This window comes from Ailuropoda melanoleuca, chromosome 13 (genome assembly GCF_002007445.2).
Source record: "Ailuropoda melanoleuca isolate Jingjing chromosome 13, ASM200744v2, whole genome shotgun sequence".
NCBI classification, from domain to species: domain Eukaryota; kingdom Metazoa; phylum Chordata; class Mammalia; order Carnivora; family Ursidae; genus Ailuropoda; species Ailuropoda melanoleuca.
The window spans coordinates 75938477-75948783 of record NC_048230.1 but is presented as its reverse complement, the minus strand read 5'-3'; the positions used below and the strand labels follow the sequence as shown (position 1 = coordinate 75948783).

The 10307-nt window shown below is 49.1% G+C and overlaps 1 long non-coding RNA gene across 1 annotated transcript in view; it reads left to right on the top strand.

The window, feature by feature from the left end:
* The first annotated feature begins 9265 nt into the window (after nt 1–9265).
* LOC117795678 overlaps nt 9266–10307 on the top strand; it is a 2656-nt gene continuing 1614 nt past the window's right edge. Inside the window, exons 1-2 of the long non-coding RNA XR_004619775.1 lie at nt 9266–9370; nt 9585–9872. This is a non-coding gene — a long non-coding RNA (uncharacterized LOC117795678). The remainder of the gene's footprint in view (nt 9371–9584; nt 9873–10307) is intronic.

Below are 10307 nucleotides of genomic sequence, written 5' to 3'. Positions count from 1 at the left end.
TGAATCCAGAACGTTGTGTCATGTATAATGGGTATAATATTTTAAGGTTATCAAACCAGAGTATTTTTATTTTCTGCGTTCTCAAGTCTGTAGTCATCTTGGACTCCCAACCATACCAGGCCAGCTCAAACCACAGGATTTTTTTCCGTACTGTGAGGATGCCCTTCCACTGTTAAGCCCAAGCCAGGAAGTTTAATAATGACCTTCAGGAAGGAGACTATGATGTCAGGGAAGTCCTTTCTATAGAGGAAGAAAAAAAGACAACTCCTCCAGTCCCTATGAGATTAGGAAAGAAAGAAAAAATATTAATTGAACACCAGAGGTATTTGTCCTTGCTTTCTCCTTTACAGCCTAAATCTAGGTGGTAGGTGGGGATGCAATAGAAGCATCTATGTTATAGGGAAGCTTAGGGTCAAGAAGTAGAGAGGCACTAATGGAATGCTTCCCCAAGCTCACTCTTCCTCAAGAGCCTCTAAGAAGAGTCCTGCCTATGACCCAGAGAGATTGTGAACTGGCAGTGGAAGGGACCGCCATCTTGGTTGCCAGGTTCTGTGAGATACTCTTGAGATGTGGCTGCATGTTTAAGCCTCTATGTCATCTCACGTCATCATTTAAAGACTGTTAAATCCCCCCACCCCCACCCCACCTGGAAGTCCTTGATATAGGAGTGAGATCAGTGGGCAAAGTGAAATGTGAGCTGTTATCAGGGCTCCCTTGTGAATAGCTGTTGGGAGCACAAGACACCTAACCTCATCCAGGCGTAGTTCAAAAAATAAGTTATCTCAGGACTCCTGGGTGCCTCAGTCATTAAGCAGCTGACTTCTGCTCAGGTGGTGATCTCTGGATCCTGGGGTCGAGCCCCACATCAGACTCCCTGCTCAGTGGGGAATCTGCTTTTCCTTCTCCCTCTGCCCCTCCCTCCACTCATGTGTGCTCTCTCTCTCTCAAATAAATAAATAAAAATCTTTAAGAAAAAAATGTTCACTCTCCTTGGAGAAAGAAAGAGAAGGAGGGAGGGAGAAACCAAGAGAGAGAACACATAGTCACATGGCTTTCCACCTGATTAAAAAGCAGCTCACTGGAACATGTGAAGGGCGAAAAGGTATGCTTACAAAATTTGCAGATGGGGACTTCTGGAAGAGTTCCTCCTCTGTGGGAACTGAAATGTCAAAAGCCTTGAACTGCCTTCAGGAGCCCCCAAGGCATTCTCATAGACGGAGTTTCTCAGCACCAGAGAAAGTCCTGCCAAGGGGAGAGGGGTGGATCCTGGGTGAGGCAAATCCTCTGTGTAGACATGGAGCTTCTAACAAAGTGAGTGGGAGTCCCATGATAAGAATGAAAGAGGGGGCGCCTGGGTGGCTCAGCCGGTTAAGTGTGGACTCTTGATTTTGGCTCAGGTCATGATTCAGGGTCCTGAGATGGAATCCCATGTCAGGCTCTGTGCTGGGCTGGGCATGGAGACTGCTTAAGATTCACTCTCTCGGGGCACCNTCGGGGCACCTGGGTGGCACAGCGGTTAAGCGTCTGCCTTCGGCTCAGGGCGTGATCCCGGCGTTATGGGATCGAGCCCCACATCAGGCTCTTCCGCTATGAGCCTTGCTTCTTCCTCTCCCACTCCCCCTGCTTGTGTTCCCTCTCTTGCTGGCTGTCTCTATCTCTGTCGAATGAATAAATGGAATCTTTAAAAAAAAAAAAAAAGATTCACTCTCTCACTCTCCCTCTGACCCCCCTCTCCAACTTGTGTGTGTGTGAGCACATATGCACCCAAAATTTTTTAACAATAAAATAAAACCTTAAAAAAAAAGAGTGAAAGAGAAGTTGGTGCTCCCTTTTAAAGCAAGAACAAGATTTAAAAAGTATCTGTTTTCATCCCTACCGTTCAACCTGTAGTTGAAATCAACACAATAAGATAAGAAAAAATATATAAGAATTATGAAAGGCCATTGCCCTTATTTGCAGATAATATAATTTTCTACATAGAAAAAAACAAAAGAATCTACTAAAAACTAATAGAACTAATAAAAGAGTACAACAAGGTAGTTGGCTTTAAGATCTGGAAACAAAAATCAGTAGTGAACTTGACAAGCTTATTCCAAAATTCAAGCCAAGTCACCTTTTTGAAGAAGAGGCTTATTCTACGAGAGACCAATATTTATTATGAACCTGTAGTCATTAAATAGGCCAAGGAAATAGAATATAATGCCCCAGAGACAGATATAGATGCATTTATATCTGGGATTGGCAAAAAAAAAATCAAATCTTCTCCAAAATGTGCAAGTCAAGATCAAGAACTAATTCAATCCGTTACAGAGACATAAAGTGAGACTTTGACACACGTGACTTTTTTTTTACCAAGAATTTACACCTCCAGCTCCTCTCATACTCTATTGTGGAGGTGCTGAAAGGGATAAGGGGACCGGAGAGGAAAGGGAAATGTAGTCTGCCTCCCTTTAGCCCTGTGTGAATGCCTGGATAGAGGCAACTGGATCATGGGGGGAGTATGTCCAGGTATTCTTGGGTCACTAGCAGCAAAGTGAGCAGTGGTGGAGATGGAGCCATGATGCCCTGGCTACTGCCCGGTAGATAACCTCATGCAAGACTGAAGAGAAACTCCCCTGACATGAGGCCGGGAGGCTGGGAGGCCGGTCCCTGGATGACTCCACCCAAGCCCAGTCACTATCATATATCACCAACCAAATTCCTCTATTATGGGTAACACACCAGCAACTCCCTTCCTAGACATCCTGTAATCTCCCTTCATGTGCCAGAGACAGAGTTCCGGTGTCTTTGCCCATTTCTATAATACCCCATTCTTTCCGCCTACTGTCAAGAAGAGTAAGCCAAAGCTGCATCATCAAGAGCTACGATTCTGCCACCATACATGTATCACCATGTAAACCAGAGGGTGTGGGCTTCTGTTTCATGTGTCCTTTCCTGCCTGCCGCTGGTCTCATCCCTACTCAGACTCCTCTAACACCACAATAACCCTCAGCCTCCCTGCCTTCATCCTACCCATTCCAGTTGGACCTGGCTCTTTCTCGTGACTCTCAGACCGTTGGCTGCATCATGCTCAGGTCTAGGCTCCCCACCCATTGGGACAGAGCCGTGTTAGATGCAGAAGGATTTCCCAGAGCAAACTGCATCCCCAAGTGAATCTCCACTGCCCAAGACCCCTGCTGCTGGCCATCACCAGAGAATGCCTCCCCCGTGTCGGCTCCAGCACAGACCTATAGCAATTCCTGGACCCTGCTCCATACCCCCCACGTTTATTCTACCTCCTTCTCCCCCCTAACAAGCACCGCTGCTGCCTCAGAAAATCAGTCCCACACAGACTGGGACCCTCGGAGCCTTTACTCTTTCTCCATGCACCAGTCAGAGCGTTCAAATGAGAAGACTTCAATGGAGGGACTATTTACAGAAGTGTGGGCAGGGCTAAGGGAACCAACAAGAGGTGATGGGGCTCCCAGACACCAGCAGCAGAGGGCAGTTTTACTGCCCTTAGGACTGGAGAGCAAGGGAAGGAAATGGGGACACAGGAGTGGGGAGAGAGCTGCAGGCTGTTGAGGGGCCGTTCCTGGAGGTTCGGAGCCAGCGTCAAAGCAGGGGCAGGGATAATACATTCCGAGCTCTCTCTCCTGCTGCCTTCCAGACCCAGATGCTTCCCATTGGTCAAACCCAGCAAGAATCCAGCTGGCATGTGAGCCCCCAAAATACACCCCTAGGGTCGGTCTCCAAGCACAGAGCAGAGAAGGGCAGAAAATGAGTCTGGAGTGGTCAAACAGCACAAGCATCCTATCTCTTATGGTAGGTCCTTCATTTCTCCTGCAACCATGAGAGCTTCCACTCTACCACGTGGGCCCTCCTAGCCTCTAGAGAAGGGGGCTTCTCTTAAGTCCTTCGTGAAGTGTCCACCTAGCCGTTGCCAAGGCATTATGGCTCCCATGATGTTATTCCAGCTACTCAGCTATGAGTGAAACCATGACTCTGACTTCCTCCCACTCCTGGGGGTGGAGGGTCTCAGGTACTTCTCCGACGCCAGGAGTGACTGTGAACTTCCAGAGAGAGGACAGGGAGGGTGTAGCCCCCGCCAGGGAGCTCCCAGGGGAAAGGCAGCAGGTGGGACAGAAGCAAAAGGGAGGAAGACCACAGAACTGCAAAGTTCAAGCCAGGACCCTTTGGTCCAACCGCTTGGCACAGTCAAGGGAGACAGTCCCTTCTCTCCTGCCAGGGGGTGCCCGACAAGCCGCAGAATGGCTCAGGCAGCCCTGATCGGGAGGGTTACGGACCATGTAGCAGTGCCTTTTCCAAGTTCCCGCCCTTTGTTCTGTCCAGACCAGGCACAGGTTCCCAGCCCTCACTCGGACCCTGTTGTCTGCTCTTAGTGCACATTTTCCTACCTGCATCTCGTACTCCTAGCTCCTTCCTCTCCCTTCTTTCTAGATTTATTTATGTCATCCCATCACTTTGTGTTGTCACCTAGTCCCAGTTCCACGTTCTTTGCCAACTTTTAGTGACTTTTAAAAATATGGTTGCCATAACAACACTTGCAAAAATCACGGGCAGGCTGCATTATTTAGCAGTCGGCATATCCCACCTCGGAACGACATCCTGGCAAAACAGAGGGTGTGGGCTTCTATTTTATGTTAACACTGAGATTGAGGAGGGAGAACCAACACATTCACCGCTGGCTGGCAGGCGCACGCACACTAGCTCATTTAACTCTTGGACTACCCTGTTAGGTACAAACCAGTATCACTCCCATTTTATAGATGAGAAAACTAAGGCCCAGAGAGGTTGAGCAACTTGCCCCAGGTCACGCTGCCAGTGAGTGCCAGAAGGGGGACAGGAACCCAGATCTGTCCGGCTTTAAAACACATACTCTGAACCAGTAAATTAAGTCTCCTCTAGAAATCATTCCAAGGACCCTGAAGTGAAGACACAAACATGAGAGAGATTTTGACGCCCTCCTCCAGGAGCGCCTGCTCCTAGTCACCTGCCCCTGCCCTCCCAGGAGCTTTTCTAAATGAGAATTCTGCTTCTGGCCCAAGGCTGGTTAAAGCTAACGTTCCCTGCTTCTCTTCCTTCCTGAGAACCTGGAGTGTTAACGAGCATGTCCTCCTGCGGTTCAAACACGGGCTGCCCATCCCGCACATTGTGATCAGATCAGAATCTGACCCTGAGACTGGAGTTCTGGTGTTAGTGGTCAATGACAAAATAAGTTCCTTAAGGAGTCAGATTAATGAATTAAGGAAATAATTAATGAATTAAGGAGATAATTAATGAATTAAGGAGAACCCAGTAAGAGAGTGGGGGAAGCAGGATATGGAAGGGGAGGAAGCCAAGGAGGGGAGCATTTCTGGTGGGACCCCAGGCTCAGCCTGCTCCCATGGGGGGTCTGGAGGATATATTACCTTGGACTTCGTCTACCCCGGGTTGCTGAGCTCTGTACTTCCACACTTGTCCTTGGCTCGGAAGGGAGGATTTGGGGGCGGGGTGGGGGGAAGGTCGTGGAACCCTCAGGCCCCTCTAGCTCTTGTCACTGCCCAAGCTGGTCTTCCCAAAGGCACAGGGACCAGCATTCATAGCAAAGCCCACGGCCGCTGGGGACACACGTGGAGAGCTGGGCAGAGGGACCTCAGGGGATCCGGGCAGGACAGCAACAGTGTCCACGACACACACCAGCTCCTCTCCTAAAACCGAGAGCCAGTACTGTCCTCCTGCAGGGTGACAGGCAGCTCCGCTTTCCTGCCACTATCGCTCTGTTGTCCAGGCTGTTCTGAGGACCCACTGGTCGAATTTCCAGCCCTAGTGTGAGCTTTGTCCAACCCCGCTCAGTTAGTTCTTTGTGTCGCCGAATGTCCGTGATCCAAGGATGACGGATTAAAGCAGTATTTTGAAGGGAGGCTCCTTTCTCTCCTCTTACTGCTGCTGTTTTTCTGGCTTCCCCACAGATGCTGTGCACATCCACCCCTCGTCCCTACCTTATGTTTCAGAGCAGGCCTGATTGAATGAAGAGCCAGGGCTGTCAGAGGCAGCCTCCCAGATGGGGCGACCCGAGCCCTGTGTAGCTCTGGGGGGAACTGGGCTCCTGTGGTTGGGCCTTTTCAAGCTCAACTCAACAGTCTGCCATTGTGTCTTTGTTCCCTTTTGTTCCAGACACAGGAAAAGGAACTTTTGTTTTCTTCAGGGAGTTTGGAGGGATGGAGGTGAGGTCATTCTGAGAGAGTAAATTAAGACAGAAATGGGGCAGGAGCTCTAACTGCTCCCCACCCCCCCCCACTACCTGTCAGCACAGGACTCGCAGCTACAGCACGAAATTGAAAAAGCATGGCTGTTAGCACTTAACAAGCCATTTCCTGCATTATCTAGGCCAGTTTGGGATCTCTCATTCATCCCTCAGCACACACACGCACGCACACACACACACACAGCCCTGGCTGGGTGCAGGGGGGACAAATGACCACAGGTGCCTGTCCGGCTTGTCCTTGGAAGCTTGTGTGTGATGCCCAAGTGGCCCATAGGACCCCCAGCCCCCTCACCTTCTAAAGAGGGAAATCAGGTCCAGAAAGGCAAAGTGTTCTCTGCAAAGTCACAGAACCTGTCGGGGGCAGACCATGATCTAGACCCCAGGTCTGGTCCCAAGTCTGGGGTGTTCTCATTGGCTCATCCCTACTCCCTTCCTTGCATGAGGACTCGTTGTAAGAGTCCGCAGCAGTGTCCAGCTGGCCCAGCCGCTGGCGTGGGGGGAAGGTTTGTAGGCAAAGACGTTCTTGAAAAGTGAGGAATGAGTCTCGTGATCTTTCTCAGGGCAGAGAGGGCCCTTCCCAGCTTGGGCTGCCAGATTCACAAATTAAAATACAGGATGCCCGGGTAAATTTGAATTTCAGATAAGACACGAATAATGTTTTGGAATAAGTGTGTTCAAATATTGCAACTCTACCTGGCAACCCTATTCCCAAGATTCGGATGGAGGGGCAGGAACACCATAACTGCCACAGAGCCTTCCTCTTCTCCCTGAGACCCTCAGGGCTCTGACTACAGCACATCGAATCTGCCCTGTCTAGCTTTGGTTCTGGTCAAGTCAACAGAGCACCCGGAAGCACCTGGAAACATCGGAGTGTTAACTGGGAAAGTCAGAAAATACAGATTCCAAAGCATTCCACACTACCTCTTTGCTTTTCCGAGTTTCTCAGAGAGTGAAGAACAGACATACCACGCCGCTCTAAGAGGCTGAGCAGATGACCCTGAAATTAAGCAGATGCTCCCCCACATATTTCTTCTTTTCTTTCCTTTTTTTAAAGATTTTATTNATACTCAGCGCTGGAGATGTTCATTTGTAGAGATCCAGATGTATCTTCCTGCGTCTCAGGCTGATTCCGTGGATATTCCTGCTGGTCTGGTACCTATCCAGCTCAACTCAGGGGACCGGCTGAAAAAGGTGTCCCCTACTCCTCCGCCATCTTAACCTCCTCTCCCCACATATTTCTTGAATGAATGAATGAATGAAGGAATGAACCCAGGCCTGAGCTACNATAACGCCGGGATCACGCCCTGAGCCGAAGGCAGACGCTTAACTGCTGTGCCACCCAGGCGCCCCTCCCCCACATATTTCTTGAATGAATGAATGAAGGAATGAACCCAGGCCTGAGCTACCTTTCAGGGCTCAGTGGAATCCCCCCCTTCTCTAAGAGCTCCTTCTTCTAAGGAGCTCCTGGATGTCAGGGGTCTGGCTCACTCACCCAAAACCCCGAGGGCCTATCTCAATGTTAGGCACCAAGCATGAAGCCAATTAAAAGTTGAATAAATGAATGAATGAATGAATGAATGAATGAATGACAGATCTGACCACAAGGACCTCAAGAGACAAGTAACTCTCTAGGATTTGGAGTGCACAATGGTGGGAATCCATTATTGCCAACCCTGAACCCACGCATTCAGTACCAAATACGCTGAGCTTGTTGAGGTCTAGACAGGAAATAGCTTCTTTTATCCATTTTCCTTCAAAATTGCTCAGCCCCCACTGCTAGAAAATATCTCAGGCTAATTGACCATTTTCAACAATAAGAACAGGCTCACTTTGATACTGACTCACTGTTTAGCTATTGAAAGCCAAGTCCAGTCCATTGCAAATCAAAACTCCAGCCTCGTGTACAATTCCAAGCATCAATTTTCCTTGTAGCTCATTCCTACACTGTGGCTCAAGGCCCTGTAATGAGGAAGGGCGCTGTCGGCTGTCCTTGCTTTCCTCCACTTCCTCCCTCCAGTGGGACAAAGCAGGAGAAGGAGGGATTAGTGAAAATAGGGAAGCATCAATGTACTTAGCCAGCGCTGTTTGTGGCTGTGCTATGACTGTAAAGATCTTCTGTATGTGGAAGGCCCTCAACCCTGTCCTAATGGGGTACACTGCGGAGTCCTTTGGAAGTATCTGTGCACGAGCCTCGACGCTCTGTAGTTCTCTGATGTGGGCAGTGTACCCTCTGCATAACCCACATGCCTCCTCTTTGCTGATTCTTGCCCAACCACTTCATCCTAAAATTTCTTCCTGCCGGAATCCCCTCACCTCCTGGGCAAGCTCCCATCAAGACTGCTTAAGCCTGGTGACCGTCCATAAGTATCCATTCACCTATCCTTGGTTCTCGAGATGAAGAGTGCTATCTGCCTATTGATGCCTTTGCTCCTAGCCCTGCCATCAATCAGCACCAACGAACATTCCACCTTTAGCATAACCCGCTGAGTCATGGACTCCAATATGTTTCACATAAATGTCAAATAGAGAGTTTTCTCATAAAGACTAGAGGTAGGAAGGGGTTGATAGCCATTGAGCTTATTCTAATATTTATGTCTAGTGCTTCTCTTGGTAATGTAGGTAAATACATCTTACATCGTTCATTCTAGTACCTCTCTTTGGGAAGTGAAGGTAATTTTCACCTACTATCCTCACCTACCAGGATTCACCCAAATTCCATAATATCAGGAAAAGCCCTTTCAACTTCCTGTGGAAGTCCATTTATTCATTCACTCCTTCATCTATTTTAATTCAACACGTTGTTAGAGTCCAGGTTTGGGTGTGGCAGAGGGAAACCCAACAGAAGGAATCCAGATGGAAGATCTCACTGGGAGAAGACATGTGGTTCCAAGACCCCAGCAAACCATCAGTAAGAATGGGCTTTAAAAGCAAAATGAAGCAAAACAGTGTAATCAGTGGCCACGATACCATATGTGGAGTCTGACTCAGGGACATGACAACCAGCCTTCCCCCTGCGCTCAGACACTCAGTACTAGGTTCCCTTCGGATCACCACGTTTCCTTGAAGGATGTTGACAAACTAGAGTTGGTTGCAGATGCGGCTGCACGGGATGGTGAAGAAAGGGTGAGTTCGCCCAAGAAAAGAGGAGGCCAAAGGGAGAAGTGAAAACAGTAGGTGCCTGCAATGTTGGCAAAGTAACCAGGCACGGGGGCAGCAGCCTCAAAGAGTCGAACTGCAAACAATGACAGAAGTTTCCCCGGGATGTTGTGTATTGTTGTTGTCAAGTTGTGTGTATTAAGTCACTTTCTAATATTCAGTCCCTTGATCATTTGCCCAGTGTGCCGGTGAAGGTGTAATCTAAGACCCACTGCTCCGTGTGCCAGGGAGTTTCTCTACCACAATGGGCTTCGGACGGCGTTAGAACGTGTTAAGATACAGATTCCTGGGCCCCCTTCCAGACCGGAAATCAGGGCCTCTGCAGTGAAGCCTGGGGGTGCGTGTGTTTCCATGAGCTCCACAGGTGATTCCGAAGGGCCATCAGGACGGACAGCAAGTGCTCCGTGGGCTGGGGGCCACCCCACGGCCGTTGCCGACTTGCAGCTGGGACAGTTCTAAGAAATATTTGGTGAGAAGTAAATTGGGGTGCTCTAACTTAAAATAGGGGACTAGGGTGCCTGGCTGGCTCAGTCGATAGAGCATGTGACTCTTGATCTCCGGGTCACGAGTTCAAGCCCCATGTTGGGTGTGGAGCTGACTTTTGAAAAATAGTCAAAAAATTAAATTTAAAAAAAAGGAACTGATCATACAAATTATCTCCTAATCCTCCTTAACTCCTCCCTGAAAAACAACAAAAATGCTTTTTAAAAGGCTTCAACCACAGGGGTGCCTGGGTGGCTCAGTCGTTAAGAGTCTGCCTTCGGCTCAGGGCGTGATCCCAGAGTCATGGGATCGAGCCCCACATCGGGCTCCCTGCTCCGCTGGGAGCCTGCTTCTTCGTCTCCCACTCCCCCTGCTTGTGTTCCCTCTCTCGCTGGCTGTCTCTCTCTCTCTGTCAAATAAA